This window comes from Octopus sinensis, linkage group LG12 (genome assembly GCF_006345805.1).
Source record: "Octopus sinensis linkage group LG12, ASM634580v1, whole genome shotgun sequence".
NCBI classification, from domain to species: domain Eukaryota; kingdom Metazoa; phylum Mollusca; class Cephalopoda; order Octopoda; family Octopodidae; genus Octopus; species Octopus sinensis.
Window position 1 is genome coordinate 14,679,401 of NC_043008.1, and position 12,500 is coordinate 14,691,900.

General features: G+C 39.3%; 1 protein-coding gene across 1 annotated transcript in view; it reads left to right on the forward strand.

Annotated features, from left to right (window-relative positions):
- The first annotated feature begins 7,668 nt into the window (after positions 1-7,668).
- The window catches only part of LOC115218085, a 98,475-nt gene continuing 93,643 nt past the window's right edge, over positions 7,669-12,500 (forward strand). Inside the window, exon 1 of the mRNA XM_029787863.2 lies at positions 7,669-7,775. The gene's annotated coding sequence lies outside the window, so the exon portion shown is untranslated. The remainder of the gene's footprint in view (positions 7,776-12,500) is intronic.

Consider the following 12,500-nt stretch of genomic DNA (forward strand, 5'->3'; position numbering starts at 1 on the left):
TCTATCGGTCTCTTTTGCCGAACCACTAAGCTACAGGGACATAAACACACCAGCATCTTCCAAACCGATACATTAAGTTACTTATCACCATTATCATTATCATCATTATTTTACATATGCTTTCTATGTTGGCATGGGTTGGTTTGGTCATCACATCAGATTCAGTTCTCATTCAGTGTTACTGGCCCTACCCTGGATAAGTCAGAGAACTGCATATCACTAATACATTCCACTTTTCACAAACCCTCTACAGCTGAATACAATTTCCAGCACCACCAATTTACAGTATTTGAGCAGTACTTTATTTTATCAACCCCAAAGGGACGAAAGGCAAAGGGTACCTCAGTAGGACTTGAACTTAGAACATAAAGAGCTGTAAGAAGAAATACTACTAAGCATTTTGTCTGATGTGTTAATGATTCTGCCAACTCACCACATTACTAGAGATGTGTAGACAGATTTAGATATCTCTATCATTTTCAGTTGTAGGATATTCAGACAAAACATATCTCTAGAATTAAGAATTAAGTATAGAATAATTCTACAGGTGCAGCTATGGCTGTTTGGTAAGAAGCTTGTGTCTTAAGGCGGTAAGCTGGCAGAAACATTAGCACGCTGGTCGAAATGCTTTGTGGTATTTTGTCTGCCATTGCGTTCTGAATTCAAATTCCGCTACGGTCGACTTTGCCTTTCATCCTTTCGGGGTCAATAAATAAAGTACCAGTTACACACTGGGGTCAATGTAATCGACTTAATCCCTTTGTCTGTCCTTTTTTGTCCTCTCTGTGTTTAGCCCCTTGTGGGTAGTAAAGAAATAGGTATTTCGTCTGCCGTTACGTTCTAAGTTCAAATTCTGCTAAGGTCGACTTTGCCTTTCATCCTTTCGGGGTCAATAAATAATGTACCAGTTACGCACTGGGGTCGATGTAATTGACTTAATCCCTTTGTCTGTCCTTGTTTGTCCCCTCTATGTTTAGCCCCTTGTGGGCAATAAAGCAAATAAAAAAATAAGCTTGCTTCCCAACCACATGGTCCTGGGTTCAGTCCCACTGCGTGACACCTTGGGCAAGTGTCTTCTGCTATAGCCTCGGGCCAACCAAAGCCTTGTGAGTGGATTTGGTAGACAGAAGCTGAAAGAAGCCTGTCACATATGTGTGTGCATGTGTGTGTATGTATATTTATGTGTATGGGTGTGTTTGTATGTATATCTATTTGTGTGTGTGTGTGTGCACCTGCATTTGTCTATCTGCCATTGCTGGACAACTGATGCTGGCGTGTTTATGTCCCCGTAACTCAGCAGTTTGACAAAAGAGACCAGTAAAATAAATACTAGGCTTACAAAGAATAATTCCCAAGGTTGATTTCTTCGACTAAAACCCTTTAAGGCGGTGCTCCAGCATGGCCACAGTCAAATGACTGAAACGAGTAAAAGGGTAGTCCGATGCAGAACCAAATCTATGGAGCCAAGCATAGAACTGCTACCACGCTGTCAGGTGTTGTACAAGAAAGAAAGGTTACTGTAACATACCAATGACATTACTTCAAATCACAGAGAAATCAGGCCTTTTTATATATTTTTTTTTTTTTTTTAAGCAAATGCAAGGAAGAGAATCTTAACAATATTCCTTGCTGTGAAAAACCAACTTAAAAGAAAGAGTTAATTCCTGTAAATAAATGCAGAGTGACAGTACTGATAAGGCATTGAAATGAATAAAAAATAATACGTTTCTGCAATAGAAACAAGAAAAGAAATAGATCGAAAGGTTATTTTATAAATGTGAAGAAACCTTATTTCTAGATTTTCCGACAGTCATTCTTCATTGGAATATGATATTTTTGTTCTTTACAACAATAATCATAATCAAATTTTTATATTTTTTGGATAGAAAGGGCAAAACATTGTTCATAATAAAAATATGATATATGTGTATATACGTCTCTCTAAGTGGATCCTGTGCGTGGGTTTATACATAACCTTACATATATTATAAATGCATGTATGATTTTATATAAACCTAAACCTACGCCTACATACATGACATGCTTGAGAAGACGTGTTCATCTAAGTAAAAATAAGGCCCTAAAGCAGTGGTTCTCAAATAGGGTCCAGATGACCCTTAGGGGGTTCCATGTAAGATTTTGCTATGAAAATTTATATGCAATACAATGGTTATACTTCTCTAATACACCAAATGTTTTTTTTTATACAATTATAGGCGTAGGAGTGGCTGTGTGGTACGTAGCTTGCTTACAAACCACATGGTTCCGGGTTCAGTCCCACTGCGTGGCACCTTGGGCAAGTGTCTTCTACTATAGACTGGGGCCGACCAAAGCCTTGTGAATGAATCTGGTAGACAATGAAGAAAAATAAAATTAAGGATAAGATTTGGAATTATAAGGTGTTTGAGACATCAACTTCTCTTTATATGAAACCTGTCAGTTGAGAAAATACTTTGATTCACTAATATTGTCCCTGCAATTAGTAGAGAAAAACTCCCTGTAGGGGGTGGTTAAATTCTAAAAGCAACAAACTAGAAAGTCAAGATAATTCCAATGAAATCTGCCAAGCAAATTTTGAGGTAAATAAATATGAGGAAAATAAGAATGAGACAGTTGGGCGCAGCAGTTTGGCTGCTGTTGATTTGGCATGGCTGACTGGACATTGATTCTGTTTTGGAGACAGTTCATTTTAGCACTGGAGGCAAAACACACACACACACAATACGCATGAATGCAGAACTATACACATACAGATAAAAAGTGAGGGTGAGAAATGGAGAGAGGTTTTGCAATTATTTGAATATGATTGGCATGAACATGCTCCTCCCCCTCATACACATAAAGAAATATGCTCAAACCCATAAGCTGAGAGAGAGAGGGGTGGAGAGAAAAAGTGACTCTACAATTTATTAATTGAGCACATCTGACAGAAACACTTTCCTTCTTCTCATACACAGTAAAGGAAATATGCTCAAACACACAAACTGAAAGAGAGAGAGAGAGAGACGGGAGAGGAAAGGAATGAGACAAACATTAAAATGTCTGGTGTAAAATAAGTTAGTGTCAAATTGGTAAATTGGTAATGCCATGTAAGCAGAGTCAAAACAACTATGCCAATGCCAAAATGCTTCATACCCAAAGGAAAAAGCAATGGATTTTGTTGTTAGCTTTGTTTTAAAACAACTTGGATTCTATGCCAAACAAAATTTGCAAATTATTGGAACACTACAAGTTGTTCTGAATAAAAACGATTTTATTTTATTTCTGGAACAAATTGTCCAGCACCGGTTGTCTAATCTTCGGTGATGCTGCTTATAAAGAAATGGAGCATAAAAAAAAATTATAATAATTATAAAATCATTAAAACAAGATTTTTAATTTTCCTAAGTATTGATTTGTTTTGACTTGGTACAAAGGTTTTGAGTATCGGAAAACAACTTTGTTTTTGTTACTAGTCTGGAGCAATTTCTGCAAGCACCATTTCGAAATTGAAATCAATTTCGATGACTGGCATCCGTGCTAGTGGAGCGCTAAGAGCACCATTCGAGCGTGATCGTTGTCAGAGCGGCTAACTGGCTTCCGTGTCAGTGGCACATAAAAAACACCATTTGAGCGTGATCGTTACAAGCATCGCCTTACTGGCACTTGTGCTGGTGGCACGTGAGAAAACATTTGAGCGAGGTCGTTGCCAGTGCTGCTGGACTGGCTCCTGTGCAGGTGGCAAGTAAAAAACACCATTTGAGCATGGCCATTGCCAGTACTGCGTGACTGGCCTTTGTGCTGGTGGTACGTAAAAGCACCCACTACACTCTCAGAGAGGTTGGCATTAGGAAAGGCATCCAGCTGTAGAAACTCTGCCAGATCAAGATTGGAGCCTGGTGCAGCCATCTGGTTTGCCAGTCCTCAGTCAAATCGTCAAACCCATGCTAGCATGGAAAGCGTACGTTAAACGAAGATGATGATGATGATGACCATTGTCTGTGCTGTTCTACTCTTCTTTGTTAGCTATAATAACATGTGATGGTCCGTGGCCTAGTGGTTAGGGCATTTGGCTGACAATTGTAAGGCTGTGAGTTCAATTCCCAGTAGTGTGTTTTGTTCTTGAGCAAGACACTTTATTTCATGTTGCTCCAGTCCACTCATTTGGCAAAAATGTGTTGTACCTTTAATTCAAAGTGCCACCCTTGTCACAATTGGTGCCATACTGAATCTCCTTCAGAATATGAGTAAGAATATGTGTGTCTGTGGAGTTCTCGACCAGTTTCTCATTAATTTCATGAGCAGGCTGTTCTGTCGATCAGATTGACTGGAACCCTCGTCACCTTAATTGACATGCTATAATAACATAAAACATGCCGGGCAAAATGCTTAGCAGTATTTCATCTGTCTTTACGTTCTGAGTTCAAATTCCACCAAGGTCGATTTTGCCTTTCATCCTTTCGGGGTCAATAAATTAAGTACCAGTTGCATATTGGGGTCGATCTAATCGACTGCCCCCCCCCCCCGCCTCCCACAACCTCCAAAAATTTCAGGCCTTGTGCCTAGAGTAGAAAAGGTTATAATAACATAAACAATTGACTTTTTACATTTTGAAATCACTTGGCTGTTGGTTCAGTCCTACCCCTCCCCAGTTGTGAATGTACATACATTTACATATCATCATCATCATCATCATCATCATCATCACCATCATCACCATCATCATCATTTAACATTTGTTATCCATACTGGAATGGGTTGGTTGGTGTGACCAGAGCCAGCAAGCCAGCAGGGCTGCACCAGACTCCACACTAATTTGGCATGGTTTCTACGGCTAGATGCCCTTCCTAACACCGAACACTTCACAGAATGTGCTGGGTGCTTTTACGTGGCACCACACAAGCACTTTTATGTGGAACCACCCAGGCACTTTTACGTGGCACTGCCCTGGATGCTTTACACTACCAGAAGAACCAGTCCTAACACTTCTGCTGTGTAGAACCAGTCCTAACACTTCTGGCTCCCTCCCCCAAAATTTTGGACCTTGTGCCTAGAGTAGAAAAGAATATATAAAGGGTGGCAATCTGGCAGAAACGTTAGCACGCCGGGCGAAATGCTTAGCAGTATTTCATGTCTTTATGTTCTGAGTTCAAATTTTGCTGACATCAACTTTGCCTTTCATCCTCATGGGATCAATAAATTAAGTACCAGTTGCGTGCTGGGGTTGATCTAATCGACTGGTCTCCTACCCAAAATTTCGGGCCTTGTGCCTAGAGTAGAAAAGGATATTTGTATGTATATGTGTCTACTCATGAATATAGGTGTGGTTTTTTTTAAATATTTTTTTCTCTTGTATTTGTTTCAGTAATTAAACTGCGGCCATGCTGGGGCACCACCTTGAATTTTAGTCAATCACAAATCAATCCTGGTACTTATTCTATCAGCTTCTTTTGCCAAATTGCTACATTACCAACACTGGTTAGCAACACATAAAGACACACACACACACACAAACACACACACACACACACACACAAACACACCACACACACACACACACAAACACACACATACACACAACAACACACACACACACACACAAATACACACACACACACATACACATCAAGCGAAACTTGAAAATTATTGGGAGACTACAAAGCTAATCTGAATAAAAAGAAAATTTGGTTTTATTTCTGGAATAAATTGCTCGGCACTAACTGTCTGATCTCCACAGATGCTGCTCATAAAGAAAAGAAGCATTAAAAAAAATAAAAATTTATAATACGATAGATTGAAACAGAATATTTCATTTTTATAAGAAATCAAGTCACAAAGACATGCACACACACACACACACACACACACAAACACACACACAGACACATGATGGGTTTCTTTCAGTTTGCATCTACCACATCCACTCACAAGGCTTTGGTCAGCCCGAAGCTATAACAGAAGACACGTGTCCAAGTTGGCACACAGTGGGACTGAACCTGGAACCATGTGGTTGGGAAGCAAGCTTCTTACCACCAAACCACTCCTATATTTGAAGATATATTTGATAATGCATATATGAATATATACTCTTTTACTCTTTTACTTGTTTCAGTCATTTGACTGTGGCCATGCTGGAGCACCACCTTTAGTTGAGCAACTCAACTCCAGGACTTACTCTTTGTAAGCCTAGTACTTATTCTATCGGTCTATTTTGCTGAACCACTAAGTTATGAGGACGTAAGCACACCAGCATCGGTTGTCCAGCGATGTTGGGGGGACAAACACAGGCACACATAGACACAAACACACACACATACACACATATACGATGGGCTTCTTTTCAGTTTCCGTCTACCAAATCCACTGACATGGTTTTGGTCGGCCCGAGGCTATAGTAGAAGACACTTGCCCAAGGTGCCATGCAGTAGGACTGAACCCAGAACCACGTGGTTGGTAAGCAAGCTACTTACCACACAGCCACTCCTGTTCGATCTGTAGAAAAGGCATAGGTAGAAACTCAATAAGATGTACCCAGTGTAAGCTATGGACACATAAGAGGTGCAGCAATATCAAAGGAAGGCTAACTGGGAAGATAGTTTTTGTATGTGGCAGATGCTCAGGAGCAATAAACAATGAAAATCTGCAAAGAAAAACCTCTGCCACATTCCAGGGAGAAAAACTAGAAATGGTTGATAGCTTCCGTTACCTAGGTGACCAAGTCAGTAGTGGAGGTGGGTGCTCTGAAAGTGTAACTGCTAGAATAAGAATAGCCTAGGCAAAGTTCAGAGAGCCCTTACCTCTACTGGTGACAAAGGGCCTCTCACTCAGAGTAAAAGGTAGACTGTATGACGCATGTGTACGAACAGCCATGCTACATGACAGTGAAACATGGGCCGTGACTGCTGAGGACATGTGTAAGCTTGCAAGGAATGAAGCCAGCATGCTCCGATGGATGTGTAATGTCAGTGTGCATACTCGACAGAGTGTAAGTACCTTGAGAGAAAAGTTGGACCAAAGAAGCATCAGATGTGGTGGGCAAGAAAGACGATTGCGCTGGTATAGTCATATGGTGAGAATGGATAGCTGTGTGAAGAAGTGTCACACCCTAGTGGCTGAGGGAACCTGTTGAAGAAGTAGACCCAGGAAGACCTGAGATGAAGAGGTGAAGCATGACCTTCGAACATTAGGCCTCACTGAGGCAGTGACTAGTGACCGAGACCTTTGGAAATATGCTGTGCTTGAGAAGACCCGCCAAACCAAGTGAGACCATAACCCATGGCCTATGCCAGTGGTGTAACCATCCCACTTATGCGTACCTTTCCTTCTTTGGACAATAAATTCTGCTTGCGAAAACCTGTTTAACAACAAACAAGATGAGGACAAATATCCGTCAAATGTAAATAATGTAAATAATGTACATAATTCCTCATCTCTTAAATGTAGAACTGTAATATTCATTTCCAATACTCTGCAAAAGCATGTTAGGCCATTGAAAATCTGCTTTGATAACCTCTGTCTTTACCCATACAAACATGGAAAAGTGGATATTAAAATGTTGATAATGTTGATAACGAAGATAGGGATTAATTAATTTTTTTGTCTTAGTTTGTGTATAAAAGACTTTTTATTTTTGGAAAATTTTTTTTGTATCACTTACAGAATTTTTTTTTATATTTCATTTGTTTTGTATCTTGGCAACAGAAAATTGGAACAGATTATAAAAGAAAGCTTTTGACAAGCAGCCAGTGTCAATGATATATAGAACTGGTCATTAAGAGGCAGGGACTGTTATTTTGGTAAGCATTGTTTCTTTATTTCTTCTTTTCTCTCTCAATCTTGAAAAGTAAGTCAAGGTTAACAGCCGACTTATTGAAAAATTTCTCATTCCGTGTATAACATGCAGTCATTGTTAAAAGCAAAGTCTAATATTCGACAAAATTTTGGTAGTTAAATTGGAAACTTTACAAAAGATTAGATATCTCTGCTTCAAATAAAAAGAACACAAACAAAACAAAACAAATTAATACAAAGTAGAACTAAAAATGCCAAAATACGAAGAAAGCTGTTAAAACAAATTCGCAGATCACAAGAGACAGTTTTACCTCTGAGGAGATATAAAGATAAATTCTGAGACTACACCAATTATTTGGTGGGTGTAATCAGTATAGGAATCTATATTTTTATTGATTTTTTTTTATTATTATTCCATGAAATATACTTAACTGGCTTACTTCCTCCATTTACCTACCAACTTAGGTATTTATTGAATTGCAGAAATTGTAAGATTTTGTTTGAAAAAAAAAAAAAAAAAGTAAATAAATAAATAAATTGTCCGTTTGCTTTCTTCTGGAAATTTCCACACATTGGGTCGATGCTGAGATTATTGCTAATATAATTTTAAGATTCTTTCCTTTATCGTTGAGGTGGAAGATTTTGGAATTTTCCAAGATACTCAGACACGCACTCATGCGCACATATCGAAAGCCCGGCTACCAAAGTACCACAATATGTGTGTGTGTGTGTGTGTGTGTGTGTGTGTGTTTGTGTGTAGATATATATCATCATCATCATTATTTAACGTGTTGTTCATGCTGGCATGGGTTGGACAATTTGACTGGGGCTGGTAAGCTGAGGGGCAGCACCAGACTCCAGTCTGATTTGGCATGGTTTTTACTAGTTTCAGTCATTTAAACAAATCAATCCTAGGACTTATTCTTTATAAACCTAGTACTTATTCTATCGGTCTCTTTTGCACACGAGTGGCTGTGTGGTAAGTAGCTTGCTTACCAACCTCATAGTTCCTGGTTCAGTCCCACTGCATGGCACCTCATGCAAGTGTCTTCTACTATAGCCATGGGCCAGACTAAGCCTTGTGAGTGAATTTGGTTGATGGAAACTGGAAGAAGCCCTTCATTATATATGTATGTGTATATGTTTGTGTGTCTGTGTTTGTCCCCCCCCCCCCCCGCATCACTTGACAACCACTGCTGGTGTGTTTACGTCCCCGTATCTTAGCAGTTCAGCAAAAGAGATCGATAGAATAAGTACTAGGCTTACAAAGAATAAGTCCTGGGGTCAATTTTCACGACTAAAGGGAATGCTCCAGCATGGCCACAGTCAAATGATTGAAACAAGTAAAAAGAATAAAAAGAAAAAAGAATTTTGCTTCTGAACCACATAGTTCCAAGTTCAGTCCAACCCTATGGCATCTTGACCATGCGTCTTCTTTAGCTCCAGGCTGACCAAAGCCTTGTGAGTGAATTTGGTTGATGAAAACTTTAAGGAAGCCCATCATGTGTGTGTGTGTGTTTTACAACTGCTTTACATCTGGTGTTGCTTTGTTTACATCTCCATAATTTAGTAGTTTGGTAAAAAGTGGCCTATAGAATAATTACCAGGCTTAGAAAAAAAAGATACTGGATTCAATTTTTTGGGTTAAACCCTTCAAGACAATGCTCCAGAATGGCTAAAGTTCAATGAATGAAAGGTAAAGGATAAAAGATATATACATACATACATACATACATATATATATATATATATATATATATATCACCTGATCACGTGTCTGACCAGGTTTTCAGATGCTGTTACACAATGCTGGTCACAATTTGCATTTTGCATTGTTTTAGCCTTCAAATGACACCACACTGCTGGCTAGGCAACCAGGCCAACATTCCCCCTTGATCGAAGGGGGGTGATTGGAGCAATATGAAATGAAGTGTTTTGCTGAAGTACACAATGTGTCACCCAGTGTGTATATATATCATCATCATCATCATCATCATCATCATCATTTAACGTTCGATTTTCCATGCTAGCATGGGCTGGACGGTTCGACCAGGTTCTGGTAAGTCATGGAAGCTGCACCAGGCTCCAGTCTGGTTTGGCAGAGTTTCTACAGTTGGATGTCCTTCCTAATGCCAACCACTCCATGAGTGTAATGGGTGTTTTTTACGTGCCACCGGCACAGGGAACAGAGGGGGCTGCCAATCGGCCACAATCAGTTGGTGCTTTTACGTGTCACCGACATGGACGCCAGATATATATATATATATATATATATATATATATAATAATCCTTTCTACTCTATGCACAAAGCCCAAAATTTTGGGGTGTGGGACCAGTTGATTAGATCGACCCCAGTACGCAATTGGTTCTTAATTTGTCGACCCCAAAAGGATGAAAGGTGAAGTTGACCTCAGCGGAATTTGAACTCAGAATGTAAATGAGAGAAAACTGAACTAGTGAGTGTGTTAGATATTAAGGCATTAAGGCAGTATGACTCACCCCTGACACAACAATATGTATACATGTGTGTGTGTGTGTGTGTGTGTGTGTATGTGTCTGTGTGTGTAATGTTCCATGATGGTAAATTTAACCAAAAAAAAAATACTGCATCTGGTGAGAGATAAATATTATTTAATAAACAACAGAGTATATATTTTTTATGAGCTGTTAGTAGCTCATAAAAATATATAGTGTTTATTAAATTTTATATATATACATATATATATATACATATATATATATACATATAATATATATATATATATATATATATATAATATATATATATATGTATATAGAAAAACCGATAGCTATATATATATATTTAAATGCATACATATGTATATATAAATGAATATATGTGTGTATATACAGGGTGTCCCTAAAAAGTGTATACGCATACTGAATTGCTATAAAACCAGTGTTTATTAAAGTCAGTGTTTATTAGATTTCAATTTCAAAATTTAATAGAATCTACAGACAGAATTTGATTTTTATCATGAATGGTTATTTTCAAACTAATGACCATTCTGGTCCAGGCATTACTGATGATGTGCCACAACAGAATTGTAAACATCAAGAAACATAATGTTTATATATGTGTGTGTATTTTCACTCAAATGTTGCCCTCAGTTCGTCAAGTATTTCTGGTATCGTACCACGGGTCAACACTGCATAGTGCCAAAGATCCCAGCAATGCCATCACGCTTCAGGACCAGTTACTGCAACAGCCTGGGTTTCAAGGGCTAACAGCTTTTTTTTATATTCTCCCAAAGAGTCTGAGGAACTTGCACAAAGTAGATGATAGTACCAAAGATCCCAGCAATGCCATCACGCTTCAGGACCAGTTACTGTAACAGTCTGGGTTTCAAGGGCTCACAGCTTTTTAATATTCTCCTAAAGAGTCTGAGGAACTTGCACAAAGTAGATGATAGTACCAAAGATCCCAGCAATGCCATCACGCTTCAGGACTAGTTACTGCAACAGCCTGGGTTTCAAGGGCTAACAGCTTTTTTTTATATTCTCCCAAAGAGTCTGAGGAACTTGCACAAAGTAGATGATAGTACCAAAGATCCCAGCAATGCCATCACGCTTCAGGACCAGTTACTGTAACAGTCTGGGTTTCAAGGACCCACAGCTTTTTTTTATATTCTCCCAAAGAGTTTGAGGAACTTGCACAAAGTAGATGATAGTACCAAAGATCCCAGCAATGCCATCACACTTCAGGACCAGTTACTGCAACAGCCTGGGTTTCAAGGACCCACAGCTTTTTAATATTCTCCCAAAGAGTCTGAGGAACTTGCACAAAGTAGATGATAGTACCAAAGATCCCAGCAATGCCATCACGCTTCAGGACCAGTTACTGCAACAGCCTGGGTTTCAAGGACCCACAGCTTTTTAATATTCTCCCAAAGAGTCTGAGGAACTTGCACAACGTAGATGATAGTACCAAAGATCCCAGCAATGCCATCACGCTTCAGGACCAGTTACTGCAACAGCCTGGGTTTCAAGGGCCCACTGCTTTTTAATATTCTCCCAAAGAGTCTGAGGAACTTGCACAAAGTAGATGTAGGGTATTTTAAATCAAAGCTGGATCTCTTCCTGCCGAGAGTCCCAGATGAACCTACCTCACGGCAAGAGGTGCAAATGAGGGTAGCTATATCAAACTCTATTCGTCACCAAGTGCCACATATTAGAGGAGGCTCTTAGTAATAACAGTGTGGCACAAAACGGCGGTGCATCAGCATGGCCGCAGCTCTGAGCTGAAACTAGATAAAAAAAAAAGCGTTTTATTTTAAGTATCCCTATGAAGAAGACTCTAGTGGTGTGAGGTCCGGTGAATGCAGAGGGTATACCACTGAACCTCTTTGTCCAGTCCACCTGTTTGGTAATATTTCATCAAGGTAAGTTGATGGACTGGCTGAATCATTAGCACACCAGACTAAATGCTTAGTGGCATTTCATCCATCTTTTTTGCTCTGAGTTCAAATTCCACCAAGGTTGAATTAGCCTTTCATTATCTCAGGCCAGTTGTGGACTGGGATCGATGTAGTCGATTTACCCCCACTTTGAAATTGCTGGCCTTGTGCCGAAATTTAAAACTAATGTGTTACGAAGGTAGACCATTCCATTACTATAGTAGTGTGGATGTGATGCATATTCCTGGAAATAAACCTCACATCTTCAAAGACCGAGACTTTTGGAAATATGCTGTGCTTGAGAAGACCCA